Genomic DNA, 16,365 nt, shown 5'->3' with positions numbered 1-16,365 from the left:
TTTTCATTATTTAAAAACTACAAAGTAAGACTAGAAGGAAGTTTGCCAAGTGTTGGTAGAGGTTTTCTTTAGGTAACGGGATTATGAATAATTTCTGTAGAATTATGAATACTTTTTTGTCTTCATGTGATTTTCATATTTCTCAGTCTAGTTACAGTAAGCATATAAAGTGAAAAAAATTTTTTGAGTTATATCACTGCAATCAGCCTAAGAATTTGCCTTCAGAGAAAATTGTTATGAGATTTTTATAATAATCTTCAGAGGAAAAGAATCGCTTTCTTGATGGCTAAGGCAGAAATTGAGATCCCAAATCTTTTATATAGAGTTCTTTTATATAATTTTCAATTAAATTTTGTGAAATAGTAATACTACTAGACATAAAGTGCCTATCCTTTACAATTTGTTTGGGTATTGGACCTAATCTACGGTTAACATCATGACTTTAGTCTTCTCATGTATTCTTGCTACCTCGAGTTTTTGGTTTCTATACAGGCAGAATCTTATTAATAGCCAGAACGTTGAGTTTTATTCATTGACAGTTCTTATTCTGTTTACCCTTAACATCTGAAGCAAATATTTCAGATACACTTAACGCCTTTGAGACTTATTTTTAAAAACTAGATTGAGTCTTTTAGGCATGACTATGAAAGCAGTGTGGATAATATTAATATCTGCAATTTGTAAAACCATAGCTTCTGCGTTACTGTAAGATAAAATCTATGGGGTTAAGGCATTATGTTAGATACAAACATTTTATAATTTTCACAACAGCCTTATGAAGTAGTATTATTTCCCATCCTTTGCCCCAGAGGAGATACCTGAGATTCACAGAGGCAAATTTGTCTAGAGTTACAGTTAAATGATCACGTTGAGACTAGATTGAAGTTTTTGTGGCTATAGCACCTAAGGATGTTTACTACTGTCTATTCTGTGAATACAGTAGGGTTTAGCATATAGGAATCACTGAATAGATACCCCTTGAATGAATGAATTATATACCTATAAACTCTTAAAGGGTAAAGTAAAAGGATTTGTTATATCTGATAATATAAGATTATTCAGAGACAAAGTATAAGGCTATTAGAAAGCCAAATGGAAGTAATTCCACTAAAATCTAGATCACAGTAACAGATAACCAAAGGTCTTCCTTTTTTATTGTAATAGTCTAATTTGCTTCAAGTACATCTGTCAGAAATTTTTTTCCAGTTTAACTTCAGTGAACAAAGAAGCAAAATCCACATGGTAATTGAGTCTTTACTAATGAGGAAAATCTAGGTGGAAAACCATATTCTATAAGCAAGTAACCGGAATGGGAATTTCTTGATTGGGACTTTTGGATCTTGGGAGGTTCTATGGGGATAACAATGTGCCATTGTGGCACATATGGATGCATGTACTTCACTCCATTGGTAACAGCAAATTTATTGTATAGCCTATGATAGCAAATTCCAGCTGGAAAAGGGGTTAATATTTAGATACTTAAAGGCATAAGGATTCTGATTTGCAAGGAGAATTGCCGTAGAAACTTAAGACTCTAGTCTTCCCTTCTCTTCATAATGATCATCCATCTCTGATAGTCTTGATTTCTAAATGCCAGCTTAGTCATGGTTTGAATACTGGAGTCCTGGCGTGCATCATTAAAGGAAATGCTAATTGCCAAGAATATATCTTAGGCATGAGGATGAGAAGAAATATATATTTCAGTCTATTCCTTGCCCAGACTCCCTTTATTTTATCCCCTCTAGAAATTATCTTATTCTTGAGCTTCCATGAAAAGGAGACTCGGTTTTATATGATAGAGGTTTACCACAGATCTGACTAATGGTCTTTGTGAAACCAGTCTTTGTGTTTGAACATTTTTCATTTCCTTATTGGCTTAATGATTTCATTGAAAATCCATTAAGAACCTATAGTGTAGCATACCTCCTTGCTTGAACCAGTTGGAACTGAGTATGTACATTTTCCCATTATTTTATGAATTACATGAGTTCAACAGAAGTCAAGACAGTTCCTCCAAATCACTGGACCTATTCTCAAGGTTTCTGAACTCAGTTCCCTACCTTTTTATTATTATTTATTTCTCTGGAATGATGGGGATCCTGGCCCTTTATTACCTCATTTTGTAACAATCAGCTCCATGAAGGCAGGAGCTCTATTTTTTATTTTTAGCATTCAACCTGGGTCCAACACTGTGCATGTTACTTACAGAGAGTTTAATAATGACTTGTTGAATGACTGGATATAGAGGGCTCTGCTTGATTAGCATTTAATAAGGAGAAAAAACCATCTGCTGAAGATCTTCAGGAACCTTTTCTGTGTTTTATCAATGATGGCATTCATGGAAATCCATGATACCAGACCTATTTATTTATGTACATATGTGTATCTGTGTGTCTTTCAATCTATCTGCTAAAGCGTATAAAACATCTTGTGGCTAGATATTGGAGAAACTCAATTTCATGAATACCTTCTGGCAAATTCTAACCTTTAAGTGCTAAATTCTCATTTTTAAGTGCTATTTGTTCTTTTGGTTCTGATATGAATGTATTTTTGGACTACCACTGGTAATAGAGGCTTAGAGAACTGGCTTAGTGAAAATTACCTTGTTAGATAGTGGCAAAGCTAAGATATAAATTCATGTCTGGGTTGGCCAGTTTTTAAAAGAAACACCTCTGTTTTAGATTTTCTATTATACCACATTATCTCCCTTACAGTTCTGTTTTTGTTTTTGTTTTTAAAGAGAGAGTGAGAGAGAGGGGGAGAGAGAGAGAGAGAATTTTAATATTTATTTATTTTTTCTTAGTTCTCGGCGGACACAACATCTTTCTTTGTATGTGGTGCTGAGGATCGAACCCGGGCCGCACACAAGCCAGGCGAGTCCGCTACCGCTTGAGCCACATCCCCAGCCCTCCCTTACAGTTCTGCATTGCATGTTCTGAAAAGTTATATGGCATGTTCAACATTTTTCAGTTATTCAACATCATTAGTAAACACTTACAAGCCAGGCATGGTGGCACATGCCTGTAATACCAGGGGTTTAGGAGGCTGAGGCAGGAGGATCACAAGTTCAAGGACAGTTTCAGCAATTTAGTAAGAACCTAAGCAATTTAGCAAGACCCTATCTCAAAATAAAAAAATTTTAAAAAGGACTAGGGTTTTGGCTTAGTGCATAAGCACCCCTGGTTACTGCCCACCCCCTCACCCCCTGCTGCCACCAATGAAACACCTACTATTTCTTTATTTCTACTGGATTATTTTCAAATTTAAAATGTGTCCACTGATGTTGTAGGAAAATATTTTGCCCAGGAATTCTTTCTGTAGTTTTGATTTTAAGAAAGATAAATTTTCTGCTGGGTGTGGTGGCACATGCATGTAATTCCAGCTACTTGGGAAACCAGGGCAGGAAGATCCCCAGGTTTGTGGACAGCCTGGTAATTGATCCTGTCTCAAAATAAAAAGTGCTGGAAGCCAGGCATGGTGGTGCACACCTGTAATCCCAGCAAGTTCAAAGCCAGCCTTAGCAACTCAGCAAGACCCTGTCTCTAAATGAAATATAAAAATGAGCTGGGAATGTGGCTCAGTGGTTAAGTGCCCCTGGGTTCAATCCCTGGGTTCAATCCCTGGTACTGCTCCCACCTCCAAATAAAAGAGCTGGGGACGTGATTTAGTAGCAGGGTGCTTGCCTAGCATACTTGAGGCCCTGGGTACCATCCCCAGTACTGCAAACAAACAAACCCAGATATGAATTTTCTTTCCATGCCAGTAGGAGGCTATTTTAATTTCTCATTCATGGATGGTACTTTAGGACTTCATGTTTCATTTAATCACTAAGATGAATTAGTAGTACTCTTAATACAAAAGAGTCTCAGGGAAATTCTAAATTTAAGAAAAAGATTCGTTGGTTTTTATGCTTAATAGTACTAAATTTGACACAGCATTAAAATATACCTTACATTATTATAATCTGATGTCCTACCTCACTTCTCAAATAATATTTTTTCCTATATTAGTTCAGGTAAGTCAGTATCTGTGTTTCTAAGATTTTAAATTCTTTGTGTAGTATTGACATTTTTTACATTTATGTTTGTTTTAAACAGAGGATAGCATGTGCTCTGGGGAAGGTCTTAAATAGTGAAGTAGACCTTATGCCCTTAAAATTTTTCATAGAATTGGCATTTTCAGAGCATTTTCACATGCCAAAAACAGCCTTAGGTGTTTCATATTCATGATCCTTGATCCTTAAAACAGCCCAACCAGAAGGCATTAATATTTCTATTATGTGGATGAAAAAAGTCTGTGACAAAGAGGGAAGTGACTTACCTAAGATCCCATGGTAAAATAAGCGATGGAACCGATTCCAGCACATGCCCACTTGACCCCAAGATTAATGTTTCTTGCACCAAGTACAAATAGAATAGACAGGTTGAGAATGGTATCAGAGACTAAGAATCTCATCTAATGAGGGTAGATTTGGGGATTAAGATATGTAGTGATGATAGAAGTCCATTAGTTTTTTTTTATCCACTAAAGCCTTGAGAGGAGGTTCTACTCATTGCTTCTGGTGTTTACATAAATCAAGTTCACAATAATCAAAGGTGTTTGGGTGTTTTGCCTGTTCATCTCTACTGTAATGTAGATGGTTTAAATTTTCCTTGTTTTTTTTTTTTAAAAAAAGCTCTAATTCAGTGTTTAATCTTAAAGAATTTCCATCTAAAGTTTTCCAGTATGCTTCAGTCATCTAAACAAGAGAAAATGGACTTCTTATCAATACGATTCTAAAATATCTTTTTTCCATTTTCCCAAATAGGAGTTGAGTTCCCAGTATTTGAATACTGTTTTTTACTTATTTAATAGTGCACATGTACCTCTTGACAGATCAAAGATTATTTTTCTTTTTGGCTATATAACATGGTCCTTCTGTTTATCACCTATGCCCAGAAAAGCCCATAAATATAGCTCTCTGAACACATAGAGACCTTGCTGGTTATTTGAGCCAAATATGACATGAGTTTTTGTGGCAAAGCCAAGGTGCATGGGGTGGATAGCATGGTTACACAGTGGTGGGAAAAGATGTCTGACCTCCATATATTTCCATTTTATTCCATTGAATTGATGTGATGTGGGGCCAATTTATATATTTTGGCATAGTTGCTTATGAAGGCTTGCCTCATGTTTTGAATAGTATGTTTTGAATGGTGTCTACAAGGAGTCACATTGACTGAAATGAAAAGGTAAAATGTAATAAATAATAGATACCCTTTTTCAAATCCCTATTACATGCTTGGCACCTTTCTAAATGCTTTGTATACCTACTGTAGCATGGCCTTTTCCCTGTTTTGCAGATAAATATACCGAGTCTCAGAGAGGTAAATTAGTTTTGCTTTATGTCATATAGCTGATATAGTGGATGCTAGTAATAAACTCACTCAGGTTTGACTGACTTCAAGACCCTTGCTTGCTCTTTATTATTCTGTATTGTCTGTTACAGTGATACTGTAAGGATAACTATAGAATTAGTTGCCATATGTTGATGAAGAACTTTTTGACACTAAATTAGAACCATTGCGGAATGTTTTCCTTATCCTGGCCACAACTACTTGTCTGCCACTGCTGTCTTAATATTCTTCATAACTTCTTCATTTCAGACCAAGAAATGAAAGTACATCTGATATGGCTTTCTTTTCTTTGCCATTGATTTCACATACATTTGTAAACATCTGTCAAGTATCTCATTAACTAGCTATTTTATTATGCTTGTCATTGTATTTTTTTCTTAGATTTTTTTTCATGTTCATCTGAATATGTAGTTGAAGGCAGGTGTGCATGAACATGGTTTGTATCACTGTCCAGTAGGACTTTCTACACTGATATAGAAGTATTATCTGGGCTGTTCAATATGGTAGGCACTAGTCACATAAGCCTGTTGAGAGCTTGAAATGTGGCTAGTATAAAATGAAGAACACAAATTTCTATTTAATTTGGTTAGTTTAAACCTAAACAGCCACATGTGACTACTGGCCACTGAATTGGATAGCACAGTTTGAGACAGTAAGTGATGTTGTGTTTGATGAGTGGTGATAGAATGAGGAAATTCAGTTGTTGGTAGTTTAAAGGTTGCTGATTTGTATGCTAGCAACATTAAATATGGTATATGTTCAACTTAAAGTGTTATTTAAAAAAAAAAATATATATATATATATATATTTTTAGTTTTAGGTGGACACAATATCTTTATTTTACATTTATGTGGTGCTGAGGATCGAATCCAGTGCCCTGAGCATGCTAGGCCAGAGCTCTACCACTGAGCCACAACCCCAGCCTGAAAGTGTTATTATCATGGGATGAGATAGAGTAGAACAGTTCACATTTCCAAAGTACTTTTTGGTTTTTTTCATGATCTCATCTGATCAATCTTTCAGATATGATATCTTGGTTTTGCTAGTGCATCACAGAGGAACAAAATTAATTACAGCTTCCTTGTCCAGGGTCTCCTTTTCTTTGAAATGGGACACCAGTTTGGCCTTTTGTGGTCAGGTTGTAGCATGAGGGCCTGGACAGAGCCCAGCCCATGTATTTTTTCCCTCTCATCATTGATTGAGATTGGAGAATTCTGTCTTCTACCTCACTTAGAATATACATTTAGTTTATTTTTTAGGTCTGAAGAAAGTGAAGTAGAGGCAATTTTTAAATTAGCCAGGGAGCTACAGTAATTTGATAACAGAAGAAAATATAGTTTTCCTTTCTAACATTCCAAATAAAGTGCTTGGGGACTTGATTTTTAATTTTTATTTTGGCAAATACAACCTAGAACTCAGGAGTTTTATACATAAAACTGTTTTTAAAATTGTTGTATATTTTTTAAAGAAGCCTTTGATGAAATTAAATAATAAATTTTATTTGCTATCTTGGAGGAAAAATTAGTGCCCCTAAGAGTTTTGATATATTTGATTATATTTTGATTATCTGGTCTTGTGAAATAATGTTTAAAAGCTACTTTGTGTTACTTATACTAAGTATATTTTCCCCTGACATTTATATAATGTTCCTGTCTTTTTTACCAGAGCATACAACCAATCAACTCTGGATGCTTTTGATATTTCTGACTGTGCTGGGCATTGAATGAAATTCCCTGGAGTGAGAAAAGAGAGCACATGGAACTCGTGACTTTATGTACTCCACAATAGAGCTTTTATGACACTGGAGGTGGTTTAAAAAGCTAGAAGTAGCTCTTAAACATGGCATCTCTGTGTTGCCTTTTTTTTTTTTTTTTTTTTGTATTCTCAGAGCTGCCAGGAGTGCATGGAGCCTGTAATTTCCTGTTCCCTGAATCCCCCATCTTTCTGCAGCTCCAAGCTTTGTGTCCCACAGCCTGTGACTCTGTGCTAACAAATCGCTATTGTCCAGTGGGGCGAATGGTGGCTGGAACTAAAGAATTGCTGTCTGGTTTCTATTCAAATCCAGGTAGTGAGATATATGAATGGACTTTTCGAATCGTCCTGTGAATAACGTCTGCTCGGCATGAAGGCTCAGAGCCACGCTAGGAAAGATTAACTCCTAGGCTGACCACTAACATCCTTTGTGGTAGACGGTAGAAACATTCCAGAATATCATTTTATGTACACTAATGTTCCATTTCATACTCTCAGAAGTAGGGTTAGCCATTTAATTATTTGGCTACTTTTCTGTTAAGTTTTAGTGTATCTGTTGAGAATATGGAAGTTTGGGGAAATCCTAAGTTGTTTTCCCCTAGAACATTTATTTTCTCTCAGAAGTTTTTAACCTTCCATTTATTGTAACATTAAGTTATCTTTATGGCATACAAGCAAAAAGTAAGAGAGAGCTTCTTTCTTCAAGAAACCAGTTCTTCAAAATACTTTCCAACCAATGAAAGGATAAATCCTCCTTTTTTCTTTTAAAGTGCACTCTACTACTTTGAATTTTTTCTCCCCAAATTCAAATTTTTATAGAAACTAGAGAAAACTTCAAATGGAGTATTTTCACCATACAAATCTCTTTCAAATTAAGGAGCAAACCTAAAAATTATAACAGAATCAAGATTTTTTTTTAAAGCAAGTTTGGATCTTGACTATAATCCAGAGTTCTCATTTTTCCATGGAAAATTATTTTATCTTTCTTCTGTATACCTGAAAAAAAATCTCCACAGACTTGAATAGCTGTGTTTTTACACTCCTTCCATATCATAGGTACTATGAAATGGAGAGCCTTTTATGTTTCTTTTTGTCTTAAACTCAGACAGCTTTGTAAGCAGTAGTGTGTAGATTACAAGAGTTAGACAAAAGCAGGCGCGACTGAGAAGAGTTGGTTGTGGGGGGAGGCTTGGGGGCACTTCCTGTCACTCAACACATTCCAGATCACTAAAAAATTTCCACACCCTCTACATTCCCTCTAGCCCACCCCAGTTCTCAGCATTTTCTGATTCCATACATTGTGGTATTTATCATAACTTCTTTCTCTCACTGGGCTCTGGCAAGACTGCTTCAGAGGAGATACATTCCTTTAGATTGTACAAAAGCATAGCTGGGAAAATGGCTGGCAGTTTCAGAATCTAGTCACGATCGCACGCATGAGCACCTCACGCATCCATGCCCCTTCCCCCCTCCCGCCCCTGCAGCTGGCTGACCTGTCTCACCCACTGCTGGCCTATCGAACGGCCAGGACTGTCTGGTTTTGGCTCATGCCTTTGTCCATGTCTGGCTTAGTTCCTCTCTGTCTATGCTTTCCTCTACCCCCACCGCCCCAGGCGGCACAAGTGTTTGGCCACACAAAACTACAGATAGAAAAGGTGGTAATAACTTCAAACTTTGCTAGATTCTCTAGCAGTTTATTCTTTTGTGAATTTCTTCCTTCTTTAATTAACTCTGCTTTAAGAAAACAACTACAAAATTAATTATCTAAAGGCAAAGAATGCAAAGCAACCTTTGTGTTCTTTATAATAACTGACTTCATAACTCTTCTCCAGCTGCGTTATGGGGTGTGTATAAAAGCTTCTGTTCTGAGAACAAAGGAGCACGTGCAGAAATGAGACTAAAAAATTCACTGACAGTATTTCACTACACAAATTACTTAAATGATTTTAGTCAAGCCTCTCAACAGATTCAATTTTAAAATGGTTTTTAGTTAAAAAAACAAAAAACAAAAACAAAAAACAAATTGAAAGTGCTTACCCAGTAAAAGAACCGAAGTAGTCCTGAACTGTTACGTAAGACTTTTTACAGTTGGATCTTTGTCAAAGGGGATGGGGGTGATGGGAGAAAGCAGCAACAACAATCAAAAAAGTTCAAGCTGCTGTGGCTAAAGGACAACTTCTGTGCTTCCAGATAGGATTCTTGCTGTAGAAATGGAACTTCCAACCAGCACAGCATCATGTCCCGGTAGAGAAGTGAGTTTGTCAGTTAAAAAATAAAAATAAAAAATATAGATACTGGAACCCAGGCTAGACAAGGTATTGAACCGCGCCAGATTTCCTTGCAGCCCTGTCTGCTCAGCTCGCATTGAACTATATATGACCCAGATGATGGACAGAAGCACATTCAGTCATGTGCACACTGGAAGAAAGCGGATTTGCTGGTCCCTGGCAGTGCAGGGGTTTGTCTTCTGATTGGGCTGTGCCCTGATCAGTGAAATGTGAAGCTCTCACCATTCAGAGGCCGTAATTCAGGACTGGCAGTTTGAGTGTCTGGCTGCTTCTAGTCACTGGGAGAGACTTTGAAGGTGTTGCTTTTGTTTGGTGGCATTACCCACCCAGCGGTTGCTTACACGTATGTGCTTGTGTCAGGAGAAATGCTCATGTTTCTAAAATGCAAGAAAGCAGCTGATTTTTGCCTGAATCCTAGGTTACCTTATTGTTGGTGAATTGGGCTCTAACTTAAACCAATTATTTGATTTGAGAATTTATTGTGATCCTAACAAGGTTTTATATGCTGACCACCCCTTGGTCCTGATTTTATGGGTTTGATAAGGTAAAAAGAACAGTAGCATTTAACTTTGAAGCTTTTCTAGATGATATAAATTGCTCTTAATGAAAGTTGGATGGATGAACAGAAGAGAAGTTAAGTTTTGGATTCTGGAATCTTCGAACACATGGAGAAGAAGCTTTTTCTCTTATTATCCCCTTTATGAGACTTTCACTTTTATCCCAGTCCTTAGGCACATTAGGGGATTGCCAGGGGGGAGCTATGAGAGCACAGACTTCAGTGAGCTGTGACATAGCTTTTAATCTCTTATGGTCTGCCCTCTTCAGTCTGTAGGAACTAGGGTCCTTGGAGTTTATTTCCCCATCTTTCGGTGCCACTGGAAAACCAGGTCATTATACTGGACTGTCAGTTGTGGCATTGTTAGTTCATGGCAGTTGCTTTGTTTAATGCAAGTTGACCCTTTAAAAAAAAAAAAAAAAACTGAAGCAATAAAGTTGTATTAGGAGACCTTGACTCTGATATATGAAATTTACTCTCTATGCACCCATCTTTTTTTCCCATAGACTGACTTTCTCTTAAGGTTATATAGTCCTAAATCAGTACTTAGACATACATATACTTGGGTTTATTTTCTACCTCTGTCACACTTGTTGAAGTAATTCCATGGTCACTGTCTAAGCATTTATTTTGCTGTAAATTCTGGGTTTAAATGTTTGTGTACTTGTAAATTTTTAGGTGTTTACTATGTTGTACAACATCTTTTGTATGAGGATTTTGCTAAAATTATTATCAGTTCTGTGAGAAAAGCTGGGTTGATATGCTGCCAGATGTAAGGACGCACAAAGTCAGAGAAGAGGAAGATGAGCATTCTTCCTTTCTTCTTTACAAAAAAAAATTTCAGTGGGCTGGGGTTGTTGCTTAGAGATAGAACGCTCGCTTAGCATGTGTGAGGCACTGTGTTCAATCCTCAGCATCACATAAAAAAATAAATGAAGATATTGTGACCACCTATAACTAAAAAATTATTATTGTTGTTATTATTATTTTGCAGTGCTGATGATCAAACCCAGGGCCCTGCAAACCCTAGGCAATTGCTCTACCATTGAACTATATCCCAAGCCTTCTTTCATTAAACCATAGATCTTTTCTTTAAAAAAAAATCTTTTAAAATGGTAAAAATATACACAACAATTACTATTTTAACCATTTTTAAGTGTATAGTTCTGTGGCATTAAGTACATTCACATTGTTCTGCAACCAAAATCACCAACAATCAATCTTCTCATCTTGCAAAACTAAAACTCTATACCTATCAACCACTAATTTGCCATTTCTCCCTCCCCTCTACCCCTAGTAATCATTGCTTTCTGTCTCTATGAACTTGACTGTTCTAGGTATGTCATATAAATAGAATCATGCAATATCTGCCTCTGTGACTAGCTTATTTTAGTTAGCACAATGCCTGCATGTTTCATCCATGTTGCAGATAATGAGAATTTCCTTACTTTTAAAGGTTGAATAATACTACCTTATTTGCATATGCCACATTTTCCTCACTCATTTGTGGTTTTTTAAAAAAAATTTTTAAATACTTTTTTAGTTGTATATGGACACAATATCTTTATTTATTTTTATGTGGTGCTGAAGATTGAACCTAGTGCCTCACACATGCCAGGCAGTGCTCTACCACTGAGCAACAACCCCAGCCCTGGTTTTTAAAATTTCTTCTTTTTAGTTATACATGACAGTAGAGTCTATTTTTTTATTAATATTTTTTAATTAGAAATATATGACAGCAGAATGCATTTTGATTCATTGTACAAATCGAGTATATTTTTTATTCAATCATTTGTTAATGAACAACTTGAATTTCTTCCACCTTTTGTCTATTAAAACAGTCATTTTTAAAATCTTATGAGGGCCTCTGCTCTGACCCATCTCAGGAGCTCTTTCCATTTTATAAGTTAGAAGCGTTTTGATGTGCTTTTTAACTCTAGAGACTAGTCCTTAATAACAGGTTTGCTAATGAAGGGAAGATTCTTTTCATCCTTCTTGCTGTGATGAGACATAGTACATTCTGCACTCCTACTAATTGTGTTATATTTATTGTTTATGGGTTTATATTTCCTATTATAATTACTGTGAGCTGATACAGGGTAAGGACCATGACCAGTTCTTTTCGGGTGCCCAATACTGAGGATTAAACCCAGGGCCTCACATATGCTAGGCAAGTGCTCTTGCCCCTGAGCTACATTTCCGCCCTGACCATTTCCTCTTGAATTGTACCTTGTGCCTCTTGTATAGGCACAGGGACTACAAAGTAGATATCAATAAACATTAGTTGGAAAAAATGTGAATACATGAATAGTAATTTTTATTGAGCTTTTGTAATATGCCAGGCACTGTGCAAATGTATAAACAATATATATGTTTAGCTCATTTAATCTTTAAAATAGCCCATGCGAAGCAAATATTGTTATCTTCACTTAATAGATTATAGATATTGCCAGAGTCCTCACAGCAAAGAGGTGTAATTGGGATCTGAATTCTCTTTTTTTAAATTTGTTCTAATTAGTTATATATGATAGTACAATGTATTTTGACACATCATACATAAATGGAACATCTCATTTGTCTGGTTGTACATGATGTAGACTTACTCAGATCATGTAATCATATATACACATAGGTTATGTCCAATTCATTCTACTATTATTTCTATCCCTATGCCCCTTCCTCTCCCTTCACTCCCCTCTGTCTAGTCCAAAATACGTCTATTCCTTACCCCTTTTTTGTGAATTAGCATCCACATATCAGAGAAGACATTCAGCCATTGGTTCTTTGGGATTGGCTTATTTCACTTAGCATGTTTTCTAGTTACATCCATATACTGGCAAATGTCCTAATATCATTTGTTTTTAAGGCTGAATATACCACAATTTCTTTATCCATTCATCCGTTGGCGGACACCTAGGTTGGTTCCATAGTTTAGCTATTGTGAATTGAGATGCTGTCAACATTATAGTATGCTGATTTTAAGTCCTTTGAGTATAAACCTAGAAGTGTTATGACTGGGTCAAATGGTGGTTCCATTCCAAGTTTTCTGAGGAATCTCCATTCTGCTTTCCATAGTGGTTGCACCAATTTGTGGTCCCATCAGCAAGTATGTGAACTCTTTCTTTTGACCCATGGGCCGACTTCATAGTGAGGATGATCATCAGTGGGTCTGAAAACATGAGATTTAGGCCTAACACTGGTTCCAAACCAAATATTCTTTCATGGGGTGTTAGGAGCAATAACCTTCTAATAGATAGGTTTCATGATGCTCAGAGGAAAGCTTTACCCATTAGCAGCCTGTTAACTTAGACCTCTTATAGAGGTTTAACAACTGCTAAACTCAGTTCACATTCTTATGTAATTCTCTTTCATATATTATTTTGAAAATATAAATTCTGACATCAATAATGTGGCCCTGGAATACATGCATCAATGTTCTTCATTCATTTGTTTGAGTATAATATAAAATATAAACATATAATGAATATAAACACATATGTCTATATGTTTATGTAAGAAAATGGCACTGTTCTTGTTGTCAAGAATAAAATAGAAAAGATTCTTAGGGAACTTTCATTTTAGTGGGAAAACAGAAACAAAAGTTCCAAAGTACTGTGAAATAAACGAAACCACACTCTAAAGGAAGTAAAAATAGGGTAATGGAAATGATGGAGCATGATTAGGGAGTTGGTATGAGGTGGGAGGAGCCTCCTTTACTAAGGAAATGTTAGGTAGGGTTGCCTCTCCAAGGAACTGACTTATGCAAACTGATAGCCAAATGATCACAAGAAGAACCTATCATACAAAGAGCTGGAAGAAGTATGATTTGGGTGGTGAGGACAAAAGAGATGTGACTGCTCTGCAGTAGTTTTGAAGTTGGTATGTCTGAGGAGCAGAAAAGGTGGTGTGGCTAAAAGTGGAACAAATGCAGGTAGGAGAGACTTGGGAAAAGCAGGGCAAGCTCCTATCATGTAGGAGCTTGTCAGCAACTGTAAGAAAATTAGATTTTTTTCCACAGATGTATTTTTCCTCATATGATAGAACATTATATGGTTTTAAAATTGTTCTGTTGGCTAAAGAAGACCACCTCTCCTAGTTCTTGTCTGTGTTTGGTCCTCATAGAACCACTGGCACCACCTTTATTAACAGGTTTTTCCCAGACTGGGAAGCCAGCTCTGAGTGTCCTGGCAGAATGATACTTCTTTCAGAACAGTATTGGATCTAATACTAGTTTGATTGCTGTTTTCCACATAGAGAGGGCTTATCCAACAAGAGCTTCTTTGAGTGTTTTCACATCACTGTTAATCTGAATAGAGTTTTGCAGCCTGGTTCTCTGTATTCATTTAGGATAAAATTTAGTGTTTAATCAGACCTGATTTGTCTTGGGCAAATAATATTGATTGACTTCTGTTTATATGAAGTAGTTAAAGGCACACTACTGGGAAGCTGAAATTGAGAAATAGAAACTTTTCTGGTATTTATAGAGAAGATTGCATTCAGCTAACATTAATTGCTAATATTTGGCCTACATTATTTTATTTTTATTTCTCAAAAACTGAAAAATACAAAAAAATACATAGACCTTTTATAGTCCTATTTTATCATAAGTCAGTGGCAGCTGGTATTTTCATGTAGTGAAATATGTAATCTGATATTTTCTCCTTTTTTTTTTCTTTAAAGTGATATTTGCAGGTAACTAACTTGATTTCACAACCCACTAAAGGGATAACCTGAACTTTGAAAAACATTCTAGGTGAGAAAACTGAGACACTTGAGAGGTTCAACATCTTGTCCAGTGTCATACATCGAAGATTGGCAGAGCTGAGACTTGAACCAGAGCTTGATTCAAAAGCTCTTGTTTGTTCTACCACATTGAATAGCTTCCCTAGTGACAATAACCTTTAAAGAAATGAAAGAGAAAAAGCACAGATGACCTTTAATAATGATTACATAAAATGTAAATTTCCAAAGCAGAGCCTACAGGAAGGGGCAGAAATTTTCTTCCTCTGATATTGCTTCAGCATTTTTTCTTTGTTTTTTTTTTTAATACACATGACAGCAGAGTATATTTTACAATGCTTCATTTTTTAAAAATTAAAAAAAAATTTTAATTGTAGATAGACACCTTACCTGTATTTTATTTGTTTATTTTTATGTGGTGTAGGGGATCAAATCCAGTATCTCATGCTTGTGTGCTAGACAAGCGCTCTACCACTGAGCCACAACCCCAGCCCTACAGTGCTTCATTTTTCAAAGAGCTGTTGGCCAATTGAAATTGTGTGTCCATAGCTTGGGCAGAATATAATTGACAGTGCTCATTAGTTATGCTGGGAACACACAGATGCCCAAAGCACTTATATCTTATTACATAGCCTAGCTCTAAGCTAATCTTGCCTTTTTAAAATAATAGCTGGAGGTAAGACCTGGCTTCTAAGTGAGAGAATGGCCTTTTTAATGTGAGCTGTTGAAGTATGGCATGAAGTCAGTGCTCACATATGGGAAAGGATGTATTTAGGGGCTGGGTCCAGCCACATTTTTGAACTGGTCATGGGTAATGATTGAGGTAGTTTTATGGAAAGGAGAAAGGATGTCCTCTTTTCTCCTTGAAGTGGATATATCAAAGGGAAGGGAGGCACATTAATGCCTAATCTTGCCTACTGTGGTCCATGCACACTATTATGACATTTAATAAGGGTTTTAATTTAATTTTCACAACACCTCTGTGAGGAGAAAGGTATTTTCCTTATGTTGCAGAGAAAAATATGTTAAGGCTAGAGAGAAGAAATGATTTATGAATAGAGTGAGATAATACTGAGGTTGAGACAGAAACTTCTCCATTCCTTAATTTTTAAAAGCATACCTTCTCTCTCAAGGTGGATATAGAATCCTGTACTGCTGAGACATTGTAGGAGGGAACATTCTAGACATTGGGAATAAAGGTTAATGTCATGAGAAGCCTAGGAAACTCTGCAGTGTGGGAGCTGTTTTCTTACTCCTGTGCAATGTGGGGCTTAACTGAGATACCACCACCACTCTTTTAAATTAATCTTAATTGGTGCATTATATACCTAGCAGTGAGATTCATTGTGACGTATTTGTACATGCATATAACATAATTTGGTCAATTTCCACATTTTTTCCCCCTTCCCTTCCCTTCCCTTCCCTTCCCTTCCCTTCCCTTCCCTTCCCTCCCTTTCCCCTTGGTCACCTTCTGCTTTGCTGGTCTTTTTTCTACTTTTCATGGGGAAACCCCACCACCACCCTTTACCCCCCTTTCCTTTTTCTCTCACATGAGAGAAAACATACCACTCTTCACATTCTGAGTTTAACTTATTTTGCTCAAATTCCATCCATTTTCCTGCAAATGACATAA

At 36.4% G+C, this 16,365-nt stretch overlaps 1 protein-coding gene and 1 long non-coding RNA gene across 8 annotated transcripts in view; one reads left to right on the top strand and one right to left on the bottom strand.

Annotated features, from left to right (window-relative positions):
• LOC110597741 (uncharacterized) overlaps positions 1-9,676 on the bottom strand; it is an 83,901-nt gene extending 74,225 nt beyond the window's left edge. The window contains exon 1 of one of the 2 annotated variants that reach the window (XR_013438294.1): positions 9,186-9,676. This is a non-coding gene — a long non-coding RNA (uncharacterized LOC110597741). The remainder of the gene's footprint in view (positions 1-9,185) is intronic. The other variant, XR_013438295.1, reaches the window with a different exon arrangement.
• Nr6a1 (nuclear receptor subfamily 6 group A member 1) overlaps positions 1-16,365 on the top strand; it is a 229,022-nt gene that overhangs the window by 101,343 nt on the left and 111,314 nt on the right. The window lies entirely within an intron of this gene.

Source organism: Ictidomys tridecemlineatus, chromosome 4 (assembly GCF_052094955.1).
Source record: "Ictidomys tridecemlineatus isolate mIctTri1 chromosome 4, mIctTri1.hap1, whole genome shotgun sequence".
Classification (NCBI taxonomy): Eukaryota; Metazoa; Chordata; class Mammalia; order Rodentia; family Sciuridae; genus Ictidomys; species Ictidomys tridecemlineatus.
This window is presented reverse-complemented; position numbering and strand designations above follow the sequence as displayed.